Source organism: Sparus aurata, chromosome 8 (assembly GCF_900880675.1).
Source record: "Sparus aurata chromosome 8, fSpaAur1.1, whole genome shotgun sequence".
Classification (NCBI taxonomy): domain Eukaryota; kingdom Metazoa; phylum Chordata; class Actinopteri; order Spariformes; family Sparidae; genus Sparus; species Sparus aurata.
The window spans coordinates 22,849,748-22,867,591 of record NC_044194.1 but is presented as its reverse complement, the minus strand read 5'-3'; positions in this window follow the sequence as shown (position 1 = coordinate 22,867,591).

Below are 17,844 nucleotides of genomic sequence, written 5' to 3'. Positions count from 1 at the left end.
CTCAACAAACTAAACAAAGTTTCTCTTCTTTGAGCTTGGCTTGTCTCAGTCTCTACCAAGCTTTGCTAACTGGCTCGATTACATTTTTTAAGAGCTGTTAAGAGTGTGAAGGCTGGATTACATCAGCTCTATCCTCTCTCGCTCGCCGGTCTCAACTCCAGTGTGACATAACTGCTGTATATGGTCATGAAAACTGCAGCTCTTTGGTTAAAGTTTAACTCGACCAGTACAAGCTGTTTCCTCCAGAGCGGCTCTCTCCACGCAAAATGTTTGTCGTACTGAAGCGAAAAAACATGCCCTCTGCACTTTGCATCTCATTTGTTGGTACGGCAGCTCCGGCATCCTGACCATTGAAAAGCATCCTGTAAACAACAGCCTCTTTTGTTTAGACACCAGGGCCTGGATGTAATGAACAGACAGTAGGAAAAAAAAAAGGAAAAAAAGTAGGCCAGGAAAGTGAGTGACAAGCAAAGCAGAAACGCAGCAGGCAGAACAGAGGGATGCTGGGCATTCAGTCGGTCAGGGCGATCCCTGGCTCTGAGCACGGCGACAATACAAAACCACAATGCTCCTGGATTAATGCACAACAGAGCGTTTCGGACAGACAAGCATTCAGCGAGAGGAGAGGAGGTCTGGCTGGCCGTGGTGAGGATGGTGTTGACATGAGAGCATGTGAGAGCGTGGAGGAGAGAGCAGCGCAGGAAGTTATTATAATCCCTTGACCAACACTTTGGACCGTAGAGGATGTTTTCTTAAGTTTTGGTGGGTCTCTGGTCTTCAATAATGAGATCTAACACCACCCTCACACCAAGAGGTCACGAAATATCACTGCTATTGAAGTGGGAGGTAGCTCTGCAGTCTGACGAGCAGATGACTAAATTTCTAAGGTACAACCACAGTGATGTGATAAAACAGCCATCGCACGCTCTATTGAGAACAATTTGCACACACACACACACACACACACACACACACACAAACACACACACACACCGCAACGTAACATGATTGGCTCCAGTGCAAGTACCGCCCCACAGACAAGTGTGCACACACACACAGACATACAATTGCACACCTAAAGGCAACCGTGATGTCACCTGAGTTAGAACATGTAAATGTGAAAGACAACTTGAGCCAACTAGCTATTATTAAAACAGTTTGCTCATAGACAACTCAGCCTTAAGTCACTAATTAAAAAATGAGCCTAAGAAAAAAAACACAAACATGAATAGTGGTAAAACGACATAAAAACAGGAAAAAAATTGTTGCTGCGTACACCATCTACTGCTGCTGCTGCCAAAGACGCTGCAGAGACTGTCACTCAAACTTAATGAGGGGCTCTCCAGGAAGGGCCAAACAGTGCCACCGAAATCCTGCTTGTGCTAAAATTATTACACACCCACAGTGATAAAGAACTACTGTACAGAACAAACATAAAGAGCTAAAGGAGTTAGGCTCTACTATTCCTATTCTTACCTGGAACCTTGACAATGTTAAGGCCCCTCGTGCAGCTGCAGCGGTGGCATCTGTTGATATTCACTGCAGTGCACAGACATTATGACACCATATTTGTCAGTGGAGTTAGTAGCTAGTTACACCTTGCCCCCTATTAAACCCCGTTAGCTGTTTCTGTATCCTGAGGCTCTAACCAGCTGCAGTGTTACATACCACATATTTGCTTCCTTCGGCGAGGCTGTGAAACATTCCAAGATAAAAAACGAGATTAAAGATAACCCGTGTTGATCCCACTTTCTGCAGTTTATATGAAGATTAAACAATTTTTCTATCATGTACGAGGCAATCACTGTAATGCTGATAATGCCGACTCTGCTGGCCAATTGCACCTAATATGTTGCTCTCAGTGATGAAAAGTAACTAAGTAGATTTACTTAAGTACTGTATTTAAGTAAAAAATGTAAGCACTTGTACATTATTTGGGCATTTCCATGTTATGCTACCATATGCATCTACACCACTACATTTACCTGACAGCTACAGGTAACAGGTGTCTTATAATCACACTATAAATGTGTATATGATGCTTGTATCAATACTTATACAGTCGTATAAACACAGTAATGTTAATACGAATCAATTAAAGACTCATTAGTGCCTTATCACCTATTAACTTATCACAAGGACATTAATAGAAAGTGTTACCTAATAAATGCAATATATGACAATATAATAAGTTTGACTTTTTATGAATTCGGAATTTGAATACTTTTACTTCATTCTCATGGACAAAGGCCAAGTCTAGTAAAATCTGGTTTATCCTTGATGCAAGACAGTCTCTAGGAACTTTTCCCATCCCATCTGTCTGCAGTTTGATTCATTTGTGCGTTGCAAAGAAAGTGTCTGGGAGCACTTGAGACTACGCGAAATGGCAGAATGAAGTCTGCTCTTTCTTGGATCTCAGGTTGTTTTTTTTTTTAAATTAGACATTGATGATGATTTTCACACAGGTAAGCACATGTGACTTCTTATTTTGAATTTCAGAGGTAGATTAGGTTTACTGAACACTGTTTGTCAATAAGAAGACTCAGACTCAAGCTCACTCGAACTTGACATTTACCTTGAGATTACATGAGGCTGCCGCTCTAACGACACTGACTGAACTTCTCTGATCCTGCAGGCTGATTTCTAACGAATTCACCAAGCGGCCACTTTCCAGGACATCCCGGCCTGCGTTCCCTGAAGGATCTGCGTCCTGACGAGAAGCTGCGTGGAACGTTTCCTCTGATTTCATGGGGAACAAATGCATATTTGTCCGGGAGCTTCCAGGGGGAACAATGATATCAGCTCACCCGCAGCGAACAGGGATTTCCTGTTACACCCAAAAGGACCCTCATCTCTCTGGTCTAAAACACAGATCCCCTTAAGTACACTGAGGGGAAGGAGTGTGTTTGTGCCTTTACTCGTGTGAATATTACATGTGCTATGTGTTTTTGCACTCAAGTATGCACGCGTGTGTTTGTATGCATGTGTGCATGAGCAGGTGTGTATGCTGCATGCGAGTTGAAAGAGAAACACCCAAACTTTCCTTCGCTCTGTGTCTCAGGACGTGTTTTTGCGTTTCGACACTCGCATTAATGAAACATGTTCTGACTTAATCTCAGATTTCATCACACAATAGTTTCAAAGGAATAAAACCAAACAAAAGAATGGAAACTAGTACAAACAGGACAGAATTGAATAGAGGCATTTCCATCACAGAAAAACAGCAGATCACTTCCACAAAACCTAGGACAGGTTATTATTTTCATTATGAACTGCTATCTGAATCATTCATTTCCCGGATAAAGGACAGGACAAAGGAAAGCTTTGTATTTATTGCAGAAAAGCTCATCTTAAATCACTAAGATATTTGCATCGGGATAATTTTGTCTGCAATACATCATGACTTGAGCCAAACCAGAAACCATGTGTGTGAGAACACATGATAAATGAGAGCCAGACTCCTGTAAACATAAACCCCAAATCTCCACCGGTGTGAAAAATGAACATACAGGATGTCAGTTCATATTTATATAGGAAGCTTTTACTCGATGGAGCAGATTTGTCTCACAGAGCGGCAGAAATTGCAGATAAAAAGGTTTAAAGGGCAGACATTGTGTGATGGTCCATGTATTTATATACATGTCTCTGTGTGCGTGTCTATATTTGTGCGGGGGCACACACACCTGTGGTTACGTGTAGTATAGTATATTTATCTTTGCACATAGTGTTTGTATGAGGTTGTCTGTTCAATGTAAATCCTGCCATGATTCTGTTTGTGAATGCCTTCAGAGCGGTATGCAGTGTTCTGTGTCTATTTATGTCTGCCGTTCAGGCTTGTGCAGGACTGTCTGTTTTTCGTAGAGCCCAGGGTTCTCTGACTGCACCCCAAGGTCCACAGATTGAACTGATATCCTCTCTGATTAAATGCGGCAGATAAACTTCCAAACTGTTTTGGGGTTTTTGTTGCTGAGGAGACGGGGTGAACCAGCCTAGCGTTCGGCATACCCAGAAGCCCATTTTCTCTCTGATGCTGCTGTCCCTGCAAGTGACTCATTCAAAAATTCTTTCCAGTAATAATGGATATTGCTTTCTGGCACAGAGAGGTTGGTAAAGAACTGGGTCTGTTAAAAAGAGAAAATGACCCTCGCTAAATGAAACCGAGGTCCTTGTATCCATCAGTCTGCCACGGAGAGCGTTAGGAAAGGTAATTAGTCAGGACTCCTTACTTCTAAGGATCTAATTAAAGCGGCTAGGAAATGTAAAGATGAAACACTCCTACACAGATGTGGAAAAGGAGGTTGGTTTCTTACCAAGAGGAAGCAGATACATTTAATATCATCTTCCGTCTACCTGAGTCTCCAGTTTTTCCTGGCAAGTTAGCAAGCCATAAATGGAATCATGACTCTGTCTGGTAGAGTCTCTTCATTAAGGCCAAGATTAATGTCCTCACCATCACTGCTCACATTCAGAAATGCAGCTTCGCCACGCCTCTCATCACCCGGGGCAAGGTAACGTGAGAGGAGGACGCTCATCTTCAATGAGGCCGATAAATGGGCCTCTGAAGGTGCAAGAAAACAGTGCTGAGGGTGAGAAGTTATCAAGACGTTGAAAGAATTTATCCCTTTTGAAATATTTATATTGATGATATGTCATATTTTAATGCATAAGCGCACAAGTGCCTTCGCAGCCGATGACTGGATCATTGATTTTCTCCTCTAAGTTAAACTGTCGTGATGTAATTCAGGATTTTAGCTTTGTGCTCTTTAGTTTTTGTGTTGAATCTGTGGTGCTTCTGTGATTTCTTTGTCTTCTACAATCTCGAAAATAAATGTTTTCATCTTTAACATCATCAATCAGTCAATCATTGATCATCTACAGTATGCACATACTCTGGGTATGGACATTTCTTGCTTTCCGGGCCAGTTTCTGTTTCAGATGCTGTTTATTGTCTTGAAAGTATTTTTATTTTCTTATTTTTTGGCACAAACAGATATTGCATACGAGGTGCACAATAAATCAAATTAGCGTAATATTTCACAAGGCAAAATAAAAACCGCTGTGTGTCAATGTTGGAATGTGACTGAGTTGCTTAATAAAATCCAGACACTGACAGTTTCCATATAGTGCAGCAAGAGCAAGAATATTGCTCCCAAGCTTCATAAACTTTACAGACAGTTTGTGACATTATTCAGTCGTTGACTGAGCTTGAACATCTGCTCACTGATGTGTTTGGTCTACTGGCTATTTAGCAACAGGCAGACAAATAGGCTGAACCACAGCCTTAGAAATGCAAAACAGGCTTTTGGTTAATGTTAAATAGATTTCTGTCTTGAACACGTATTAATGTTTAAAGCCTTCGAAATGCACACAGAAAAGGAAGTAACTCACTCAAACTTAATGTACGATTCTGTATCAAAAATAGACGTACGTATTTATACCGTTGTGTCTGCACCTCTCTTCCTGTTCAGCCTTCAGATGTGGCGGATGGATGGAGAGATGAGAGGGGGAGAAGATGGATGTCGGTTACGGAGGGGAGGAATGTCTTGACAGGCCCCGGCATACTGAGACTCTGACTGTCACATTTGTTCTAGGCAGTGGAAAAATTTCACAACAAGCTCGAAGGCCCCTCAAACCATTTTCCAAAATAGCCCCAGATCTGTCTCGCAATATCTTGGACGCCATCTGTGAACCCTGTCAGCGTCACCTGTCCTTCTACTCCTCAATTTCCCGGCTGGAAAAGTTCCTCTTTGATTTTTATTCAGTCAAGGACAGCACGGGATTTCGCTGGTAACTGACCCCAAATTTGACAAAGGAAATGTCTTAACACTTCTTATTGTGGCTTTCTTCACTTTTTTACTGAATGATTTGGGGCTTTCTTTTTCTCAGAACCACTCCAGCCCTAACACAAAACGACATTACAAGTTCTGTGGGCCTTCACTCAAAGTTAAGTGTTTCCATCTTCCCGAGTCAAAACATCAGAAACGTAGCCATAAATATACGTGACTTCAATGTCACATCAGTGAAGAGATGCGAAATGGTGGCGGATGGGACATATGAAAGATCTGTTTGGACGATGAGGAGTCTGTAACGTTCCTCAAATTATTACATAAACTAATCAATTAAATATTCCCATCAGATGTTCCACATGGCTTTACAATATGATTGAGAATATTATATGAGATTTGATTGGCACTCGAAAACCAACCTAATCACTGGAATAAATATTAGCGATGTCCACTTCTGCAAATCATGGATTTGTTGCAACTTAATCTTTCTTTAGTCTCAATTTTCAGTTTTATGTATTTGACAATGCTGTGCATATGGCCTGGTTAGGTTTAGGCACAAAACCCCATTGGTTAAGGTGAGGAAACTAGCCTGTTGTGGCTTAATTGGTTCCCAGTTGGAAAATGTCCATTGGTGTCACGCATACAAATGTTAAAATGCACCTCAAACAGCAGCCTAATGCTTGGCAGCATCAGCTGTCAAACCACCACCACCCCCTCTGCATAAAAAAGTCAGCTCCTATAAATGCAATAGTATCGTGATATGACACGTACTGTAGAAATGTTGACACATAAGTTGTTCTTGTATCCCACAGGTGATCACGTATCCGTCACCCTCCCATCAGATGCTTCCACACAGGTCGCCTCAATGCTGATCAGGTCTCTGGAAGCATCATTTCCTGTTGTTTTGAATAAAGGGAGCAGGCACCATCTGCTGCCATGGCGAGCACAAAACAAACATCATAAAAGCTGATGGGAGCAGTTTTCTGTTTTATTTTGATAAACCTGCATGTGTGTGCCTGTCACACAGGAAGCGAGCATGGGTCTGGACTGAAGTCTATATCCTCCTGACCCTAAACCAGAGCTAATTCATGCGTAACCAAGAGTTTCCCAAGTGTTGACAAGTCATTAACCTCAGGCCTCCGTCATGTGTCTTCCAATTTACTCAGACATTTTCACACTTTAACTAATTAAATTTTTTTTTTTTTTTTTCTTCTCTGAGAGATTGGTATGTTTGTTGAAGCTGACGGGGAACTCGTGCTCAGTCCAGAACAGCCTTTCATCCAACTCGACACATCAACATGTGTGGTGATTAAGGGTTAACTTCTCTCCAAAGGCTGTCTGCACCAACAATATACAGTGATCTGTGAATTGTTGTGCATTGAGAGCATTGTGTGTAGCTATGAATGAAACCATCTACCAAACCCGCACTATAGAAAAGTCAGCATTGTAGCTTTGATCACATTGGGAACTATTGTTGCCAGGAAAACACTTGAATAACTTTTTGATCACCTTTCGGTTCCACCACCCTTTCACTGGGAGCATTCCCCATAAAACTGCCTCCTGTGTCATCACCCTGTCTAAAAATGAAAAATATTACCTCGCGGGAGAGGGCAGGAGATCTGTGTGCACCTGTCGCTGCTTAAACAGCTAAACACCCAGAAGTACAGAGACCCCGAGGGGAAAATGATCACTTATGTCTTTGGTTGTATGGGTTATTATACTCGTATTTAAGGAAACTACACCCTCGCTAATGCAGTTAGACAGAAAATAGCAACACTGCATTCCCTCTAATCTTTGGGTAACACCCTGTCATCCCAGGATTGATAGAGATTTCACGCCTTGTGCGAAAGGGATGTAATTTCCTCTCACGGATGGCAGACAGAGAATTACTCTCTTAAGTGATGAGTGCTGGCTCCAACCAGGTGGGAGACACTGATGTTTTTCCCCCTCCCTGAAAGTGATTTTGTGACAGCGCGTCACGTGAACTTGAAGGATGACAACATCGGAAGGTATGCAGAGCAGCTGTTGAATCATGCACAGTGCCACACTGGTACAATGTTTCTAGCGTTGAGTCAGCCCGGGCCAACAGACCCGATGAACAAACAGCAAGGTTTTTTTTCTTTTGCTGTTTTGGAGAAAAGCTATTAGGCATGACATATAAAAAGGTTTAGTTTCAGGTAAAAGTATTACTCAAATTCCAGTAAGCCGGAGCTGTTGATCATCTGATGTTATCATATGACCAAGATTTTCCTTTTCAGCAAATTTGTTTTTTAAAAAACAAGTGGACCAAAACAGGCTCGTTGGCCTTGAGAAAGATATGGTGAAAGATCTGAAATCAAGTAGACATACCACAACGTAAACGTAAAAAGGCTGCATTTCTGATCTTATCTAAATGTCCATTTTTGTAGAAAGTAAGAATTCCATATCTATTTTCATCATAAATCAGGTCTATGAACTAAAGTTTCAAAAACACTAAATTCAGAAACTGTGCCTTTAAATGAGCCATCAGGAATTCCGTAGAGTTATGATGTCACAACTATACAGTCACCTCTCTCCGCCGTGCCCCCAGCACAGACATGGTTGCAAAAACACTGACAGATCTGTAGACATGGTGGGTTGTAACTTCTCAGGCCTGTGAGAGCTGACCAATCACAGCAGACTGGGCATTTCAGGAGGAGGCGGCCACTAAGATGGAGTGTCAGACAGAGGGTGAATAAAGGCGTTGCATTACTGAGAAAGATGATGGGATTTTTGGACATTGAAAAAGGTTGAATTTGCAAGAAAAGTTGATTTTTGAGTGTTATTCCCAACTCTTACTTGGTCTGGTATGACCAATAGCAATAGTGGTGACTAATGATAGCGAGCTCTAGATAGGTATTACTCTATAATAGATTTTTGGTTTTCTCACTTCAAGTCTCCTCTACACCAAATTCTAACATTCACTGCACCGTTATCCCATAATTATGGTCACAGTGGCCACTATTTACCAACAGTTACAGCTCCATTTAAGTATCACATGTACAAGTGCTTATTATGCTGATTGGCCCCCTTTCAGACTATTATCATTTGAATGTTGTGGCTGGTCCACATGGTGCTGTGTCAAACCACTTGTGTTTTCTATTTTAATATACAGGCCTGGATCTCAGACTTCATCTTCAGACAGCAACAGCACATACAAACATTGCTCAAATTGAGTCATAGGTGAAACTGTTTATGGAATAGCTCAATGGCACAGCTGCACATTTCACAATTCTGGTGGCTTAAACAGTGCCAACTTTCCTCACTCTTGGCCCTTATCAGTTGTTTTTTTGCTCCACAGTTGCCAAAAGCTACACTGCACAAGATCGTCTGCCCCCCGTCTGTTCTTGTGTGGCACAATAGATCTTCTTACCGACTACTACATAATAACACAACTCAGCCATTTGGTGGGCATGTCAATTCAAAACACCAAACAGTTTCAGGAAAGGAAAAAACTCTCATTATTACACCTAGTTAACTAGAGTTAACACTTAAATGTGTCAAGGACAATTAAACAATTGAAATAATTATTGTAATTTGTTTCTTTATTTGTCATATCTGCTGTTTGCTTCTCCCTTATGTCTCTCGCTCTCCAAATTATTATTGGGACCACTGCAGTGTCCATCACATGTAATACTAGAGGAGAAATGATGTATGAAACTTGCTTATGCCCCATCCGGCCACAGAAATTTTAATGTTCCCATGTTATAAAAAAAACATGTTTTCTCTGGTCTCTACATATATAAGCTGGATCTCCCTGAGCCTACCAACTCCCAGAATGAGGAAAACAAGTGATTCCTGCATGGTCTCTGCAGCCCAGCCACTGGTAAAACGGCGCTCCTACAGGCTGTTCAGATTCAGCTCCTTTCGTTACGTAATGAAAAGAGTCATTTTCATAGGCCGGCCTCCTCTCCGCGAGATATCAGAGAGGGGGGTGTTCATCCCCGAGGTGAAGTTTGGTGTGTCCAGCGGTAAGATAGCAGTGTTTCGCAATGTTGTCGCTCAGACAAGCTAATTACTCTGTTGTCTGTTGTAAAAATCAACATCAGTGCCTATATTCTGTCCCAGCTACAGAACAACAGAAAAGACCGTGGTTGCGTTTCATTTTTAACGACAACGTGCCGGCTGCGGTTCATATTAGCTTGTATGTGTTAACCACTTCACATCAGACTGTTTCAGTAACAAGGGTCAGTACAAAGCTGCCTCGACACTGACCCTCGTAAAAGGATCGGTCCCAACCACAGGGGACCCCGCAACTGCACCCGAGCCACAGGTAAGAGTCGGCACGTTTTGATAGTATTTACAGTTGCCTACGAGTATGGTGAAGTCAGCTGGAAATCGGCTATCTAGTTAGCTCCGCTTCGGTCCGCTATGCAATGGCGTTTGAAGTGAGTTTAATGTTAATAATACTACGATGGAGCTTGGTTGTCACGGTAAAAAGTCTGTAAACATGTGCAGACTGGAGACAGAGACGATGCGAACAGTGTCCAAGAGTTTGGAGACTGTGTTGGTGACAAACACAGCTTTCGCTAGCTGATGAAAAACAGTATAATATGGGACCTTTTATATAAAAGGGTAAAGAAATCCTGTGACATCAAATCTCTCACATTTAAAATCCATAATGTGTCACAGTGATGTTTTTCCAGGAATAAGGATTATATAAACTCTGTCACACACGAGGTTTCCACTTCTTCCGACCATAAAGCCTTACTCATGCTTTCAACCCTGACACAAATATGGGCAGGGTACGACACACCCAGCTCCTCCATGAGAATCAGCACATCCTCAGCAAGACTTACACACACACACACATACGCATCTGCACCAGCCCACACATCCCAAACCACAGCAGCTCTGACTGGAAGCTCTGAATAACTGTTTAAAGATGTCTACTTTTTCCTTTCCTTTCTTTTTTATTTAGCTCTGTACGCTCCATCACCCTCCATCAGGCGGAGGAATGCGAGGGCTCGGCTTTTACTTGGTGAAAGAAAGTTTTGCGAAACTATGCAACTGACGAATCGAGCGAACACATCAGAATATATTCTCCCGACTGATGTGTTGTCACTCTGCTCATTGATGCATCATGTGTGGTTGTTTACTTCGGTTGCAACAGCCGTAACAGAACAGCAGAGAAGAGCAAAAAATAGAATATCTTTCAGCTAAACTGAACACAATATAGCTGATAATTCTGTTCAGGGTGCATGGAGCATGCATTGGCTGAGGGATGGGAAACAGGTGCATCGAGAGCACCTATGGGCAACTCCAAACCTCTCTCACACTTTCGTCTCTTGCTATCTGGTCATGCAGATTGACCTGATTTTATTTGCCATTTCAAGGATTTCTGCTGCACGGTTGAGAGATGAATGGACATATTAAACAGGTGAATCACGGTTCAGGTAATCTGTTTATGTGGGACAATGAGACAGATGCTCACTTTTTCAGGAATGCCCCGAACACACACAACACATTGACACTGGAGCACTTCAAGTTAACGGCCTTGCTCAACGGCACCTCAGTGGTGGTAAATGAGGGTACCTTTCATGTTCCCCACTCAGATTTATCCTGGTCGCAGGCACTTCTTTCTAACGTTTAGGCCACAACTGTGTTACTGGAAAATGAACTATGGTACATTTTGGGCAAAATAAAACAACTGGTTAAGTTATGTGAGTGCTACCTGCTACACACACATCATCCACACTTAATCTTTCTACCTTCATACAGCCACATTAAATCTTTCTCCACTGAATGTAAATCGAATGTGAGCTGTTGTTTATTATAGCAACCCCGTTACCAGAATACATGTTGAAAATGTAAGTTCCTTCTAACCAGGGATATGTTCAAACTTTACATTTCTGTAGTTTCAATTTTATTTCGTGCCAATGCTCTAGTTCATGGTCTAGTTTGGTTTAGGCTAGAGAATTCCTCTGTTTGACGCTTACGATTATTGAAATACTATGTACGAATGGTGAAAGGTGTCTCAAACAGTTGTCTCAGGCTTGGCAGCGTCAGCTGTCACGCCACCGCCATCCCCTCTGCCTCATGGCATCATAGTCAGCACATATAAATGTAATGTTAACGTGATATGACATATCGTCAAAATGTGGGCGTATACGTGGTTTGCACAAATGTACAATGGCAACCTTATAAAAAAAGGGGCCACATTTATAAATGACTTGCAAATATTTAGTGGAGTCCTTATGAAACTGTCCTGTGAGCTGGAGCTGGCCTCTAGGCTGGATGATAAAGCTGCAGATAATCCTTTAAAATACACCTCCCTGACTGAATAAGGTCCTCTGTTGCCTCTGGAAGCAACATCACCCTAAATATAACTAATGTATTGAGTTACTGTTTGGGTTTTTTGGGTTGAACATTGCGAACCTTGCCGCCATGGTGATAATAAACGGATCATAGTGCCTCGCTGGATCAATAAATTAACAGATAAACCTTTAGAAATGCTGACTGTACCGTCTTCTGTTGCTTTAGTAAGCAACATCACTCTTACGGGATCAACAATGCTGCAGATAAGCCTCAAAAAAACACATTCTTCAATAACTGTGTCAGGTTTCCTGCTCTCAGTGTGCTGAGGCATTCTCATTCCTGAGGTACTTCCACACCTGACACACACATGGAGGGTGTGGTGAGCTGCGGAGCCACGAGCCAATAGACACACTGACTTGCTGACACACACACACACACACACTCTGTGCCTCCCCTGTAGTTTTCCACAGAAATCTAAAGCAGGGACGTGAATGATGCTTTCACACAAAATGGCCACCGCTGGACAGCTTTCAAAATGGCACAAAGCTTTCCTTTAACACCGCGGGGGAAATCTCCGTTTTTAATGATGCTACTTTGTGGCCGGGTTTCCCCTTCAAGACAGAGCATGCGGCCCGGTCCGCTTTCTTTAATACAGCGCTGCATTGTCTGTAGCTGTCAACACACTCTAACCCTTCACTCTTTAAATGGCAGATATATTCTGAGATGTTTGCTTTGACACTCATCCAGTCAATACATGCACAGGGATTTGACTTGTGGCATTGATCCACGTTTTACAGAACTTTCAATGCATTTACTGTCTGGTGAGAACTCCTCCAGACCTCGAAAGCTCTTTATATGGGGGTAAAAAAATAATAAATAAAAAGTCTGCAGAAATAAACAGATTGAACACTTTATTAAAACTTCAGCGCCCAGATTCTATTTAATACGCCTCACTCACTGGAAGTCATCCCTACATTATATCAACGCTTCACATCCTGAAAAGCGAAGCACTCTGACAGAGGCTTGAGTAGATGCGGCAGCAAAAGAATCAAACAAAGGAATCATTATGGTGTTATGAGTTTTAATGCCTTACAAAAAACTTGTCATATTTGGGCTGGCAAAATGCATCACACAAGGTGAGCAATGTGATCTTCAGTGACACATTTGGGAAAATCCCCCCAAAATATGAGGGGTCTGTGCAGGTTACAGGATTCAAATCAATCTGAGATCTCCGGACTTCCAGCGACTTGAATGTAGCTCAAGAAATGTTTTATGGACCATATGCATCAACATAGGGTAGGGTAGATTGGAGCTAGTTTGGGTGAACTATTCCTTTAGAGTTATATGAATAGGCATGACATTTTTTTCCTGAACTTTAGCACTAAGATTTGTTCAGTACCTCTCATCCTGAGGCAAATAGTGTGATGGAATTTTGAGCCGATACTACTGAAATCGGAAAATAAACAACAAACGTAACGTTGCTGAATGGCACCAAGCGTTCCAGTGCAACAGGCCTCTACAGGCTACGCTTTGTTTACGATCATCTGTCAGCACATCTTAGGTTTTGTGTATTTGCATGGCCTGGGAAGCCCAGCCCGTTGCCCTGGTAACGCCGATGATAAGGACAAGTATCTGGTTCCCATTTAATCGAAATGATACGTTGTGCTGAGGAATCTCCCTGTGGCGGACAAGTGGAAGGAGTGGTTGCTATGCTGCGAACAGGCGGTTGCCATGTTGGGAAGCAACCGCAGGGCCAGTCAAACAAACATCCCTTCTCTGAGTCACAGGCGGGCCTCCCCCCTCCCTCCCCCCTCCCTCCGTCCTCTCACCAGTCCACGGAGTTCCCTCGCTAAAATTGTCCGGACTCGCTGTTAGTCTGTAATTATGCCTGATTTCTCACTCGCTCACTTTCAGTTCCTCTCTTCTCCTCCTCTCTCTCTCGCTCTCTCCCTGCGACCACACCATCCGAGCCCAGACACTGCCCACTCTGTTACCTTCCCTCTGCCTTTTCCTGTTCCCTCCACTTGCACACTCGTTCTGACAAAACAGCTCCTGGACGATATTTTTAGGGGGTCGACCCCTCCCATTTTCTTTCCACCTTGTTCCACAAACAAGCACTCCACTCCACTTCTGGAGGAGGGAAACTCAATTCGCTCACTCATTACGGCCTCATCTGGCATGCATAGTTCAGCCCGCTGACCAAGTGCAGCTGTTTGTTTTGCCTTCTTGGTCAACAGAAGAAGAGATGAAGACCAGATCGAGAATCTGCCGCCATTCGGACTTCTGAGAGTGGCATGAGTGTCAATGACTTTAACATGAATTTAGGAAAAATGAGGATTGTATAGGTCTATTGGTGATGCTTGACAGGAGCTTTTCATGGAGAAGGTTCGAAGAGTTTCATGCATAATCATCCATCATGCCTGATTTTCACTGACCCCCATTTGACGAGGCTTCAGCCCGGGGACTTTGCACATCACGGTCAGATTTCGAGAGCAGAGCAGAGAGCAGCGACACAAACAACATGGAGGGAGGAGAAAGATGTGCATTTTGTAGCTGGAAATACAGTCATTATTTTGAGTTATTAAAAAAAATACAAAACAAATGCTTGATCAAGGGCCTGGCCCGAGGAAAGTGGAGGGAAATATCAACCCGACCCGGCCCGCGGTCTTTCCATGATCAGTGATGTCGGTAAATGGATGGGCTGTGCTACAGCAGTAGTTGCGTGGTGGTGTTTAACGCGAGTGGCGTGCAGGCCCTTTAAATTTAGAAGCAAGGACGAACAGGGTGACAAAAGCGACTTAAGCGACGTAGGTGGAGTGGACAAGGCAGATTTTCCTCTTTGTGCGCTTTCGATCTGAACGCACAGTAACTCACTGATTAGGAGCCAGTCTCCACACCAGGCGCACAGGTGATCTGAATCGACTGCAATAAGTCATGCTATGCGGGGTCGAGGTGAAGTCTGAACAAATGAGTCTTGAGTGTTTTGCTGTAGATGAAGAGTGGTTCCGCTGTCCTGACATTGGTCAGGAGGTCGTTCCACCACCGAGGTGCCAAAATGGAGGAATTCTTTATTCGTATTTTTTTTTTTTTTTACTGGTAACAGCTTTCAAATATATTGTTTTGGATAAGCAGTATAATATTTCCCTCTTAAATGCAGTAAAGTAGATGTTTAAGTAAACAGACATGCTACCCAAAAGCTCTTTAACATGTTGAAACCACTGACACGACACTGTCAAATCCTGAAAATGCACCCAAAATAAATTAATGACAAAATGATCAGACAAGGACAATTTGCCTTATAGCTGATAAAATAACACTGCTTCTGCGGCCTCACTGACAGCTTTTAAAAGTGTAAAAGTTTACTGGATGTTCACTACGTGGTTACATCCATTGTTAATGTCAAAGGTCAAACGTCATGGCCAGCGTTCCACCTCGCTGTCATCCATCCTTTGTGTTGGAGGGCATGGCTCTGGCCTTCTGGGTCTCATTGTTACATTCATGCAACCGAGGAACATTCCTGGAAAATAGGAGTGTAAGAGAGAGAGCAGATATCGGACCTCATGTTTCCTCTGTTTAGGAATGCAACCTGCAGCGTCGGTGGGAGGATAGGATCGGCTCAGAGTTCAAAGGCCACACCCGGTGACTCCACACCGAAGGAGGAAAATAGGGAGGAGGAGGAGGAGGAGGAGGAGGAGGTGAGGGAGTAGTTACTGTAGAGCAGCAGCCGGTCAGGGGTGTGCAAGGTGTCCGGAAAGACAAGCTGGAGATAAGAAAGAGACAAATGGAAAAGATAGGGAGAAGGACAAGACAAGGGAGTTGCTCCAAAATGAAAAAAAGCAACACTTAATCTTGAGTCTTACAAAATATGGAAGTCCACTCGTGCCAAGATGAGTGGAAAAATTTTGAAATCCATCAAAATCTTGACTTATCTAATATAGTTGGCTTGGCATTGCCTCGCAGTTTTAAATTAGTTGTTTTTTCATTGATTTCCTGTCAGTATTGGGCTTCCAATGAAGTGATTCAAAGCACAAAGTTGTCTTTTTGGGCCTTTTTTCTGTGTTCTGCCTCCCCCCTCTGTGTGTGTGTGTGTGTGTGTGTGTGTGTGTGTGCGTGTGTGTGTGTGTGTGTCTGTGGGTGTGGCAGCAGAGTGGCACACCTGTATCAGATCAACTCGTCACCCACTGGCCTTATCTACCTGGTCTCTCCACTGCTTCAGCGCTTGATTATAATGTCCCATAAGGTGACTACACACTACACAGACACCCTCCAGTGCGTTCTGCTCTGCTTCCTGCTCGCCATGCCAGCTCCACTCAACCCTGCCTTGCCTGCCTACCTGCCAAACCAGGTCTTCTCCTCCACTTTACCCTCCGGGGATCACTGTTGGTACAATAAATCATTTGCTCACTACTCCCTGTCTCCGTTTTCTGCATTTGGGTTCCTCAAAATATAACCTCACTGCAACAAAGACAGCTGAAGATTTGACAGGAAAGGGGAGAGAGGTGTGGGGGATGACATGCAGCAAGGGGCCGTAGGTTTAGGTTTCAGACTTGTACATATGGGCACCGTCTACCAGAGGACCTATGTGGCGCCTCAGCACAAGGTTAAAAGGATTGAAACCAGAACTGGTTTTACCCCTCTATCTTTGCAGCCTGATTGTAGTAAGTCACCAATCTTCAACAACAACAGAATAAATGTTGGAATGGAAGGCCGCTGCATTCCGTCCCCACAGAATCCCCGCTGGAAGCTGTGGCGCACCGCTTTGTTGTGTCGGCACGTTTCACTGAAGGTATCACACAATAGTTGAGCCTTGTGAATAGAATAAAATCGTTGCCTAGGGACATGCACAATTTGGCAGAACTGTGCTGACAAGTTGGGAATTAACCTGAACTCAGTGTGGGAGTGGCAGACAGGGTGGGGTCAGTCACACAGAAGAACACAGCTCCACCACAGACTGATATCTGTGAAATGAATATGAAGATAATTGCAGTTCTGGAAAATGGATCAAAACACCTTTCACTGAAGCACCGCCTAGTTATACACTATTAGTTATGTCATGTTAGAGAAATGACTTTGTATGTGATTATTTATAATACTGAGGTATATTTATACAGGTGCATACTGCCATGAACAGACAGCAGCTCTATTTAAATCAACCTGTCAGACTTAATGCCTTAAACCTTTGTTAATGGAAGTCTTTTGATTAAGTTATATATAAAAAGATATTCCGATAAACGTATACATATATTATGAATTATTTTTTTAAATCAAATTCTGACTTTTATTGACAATTAAGTGTAGGAATGATTTTAAATTTTTTTGACTGATGATAATGATGATGTTCTTGATGTGGTGCCCAACACAGACACAGAAAATCCCCCTCCCACAAAAGATCATTTAACCAAATCTCATTCTCCCCACGATAATATACACTTGCTTTATATAGATCTGGACTGAGATCATCGCGGTTTACCGTGGAAACGTACAGTATGTGGTTGTACTCTGCATAAATACCAGAACGCCACTTTTATACCACACGCAGCTGCTGGAAATAACATTGCTGCAGGGATTGCTGCAGCTGACCGTTTATTTCTGATATGAAACAATATACAAACGTTTCTCTGATAAACTCAGAAGATGACGTGTGATGTAAACAGTGCCTCTAGTGGAGTAAAGCTGGAAAGAATCATCTGCTGGAAAATTGAGCAGGGCCAGAGGGAGAGAACCTGTAAGCTGTTTGGAGTAAAAAAAATATTGTTTTATAGAATTTATATACATATGATAT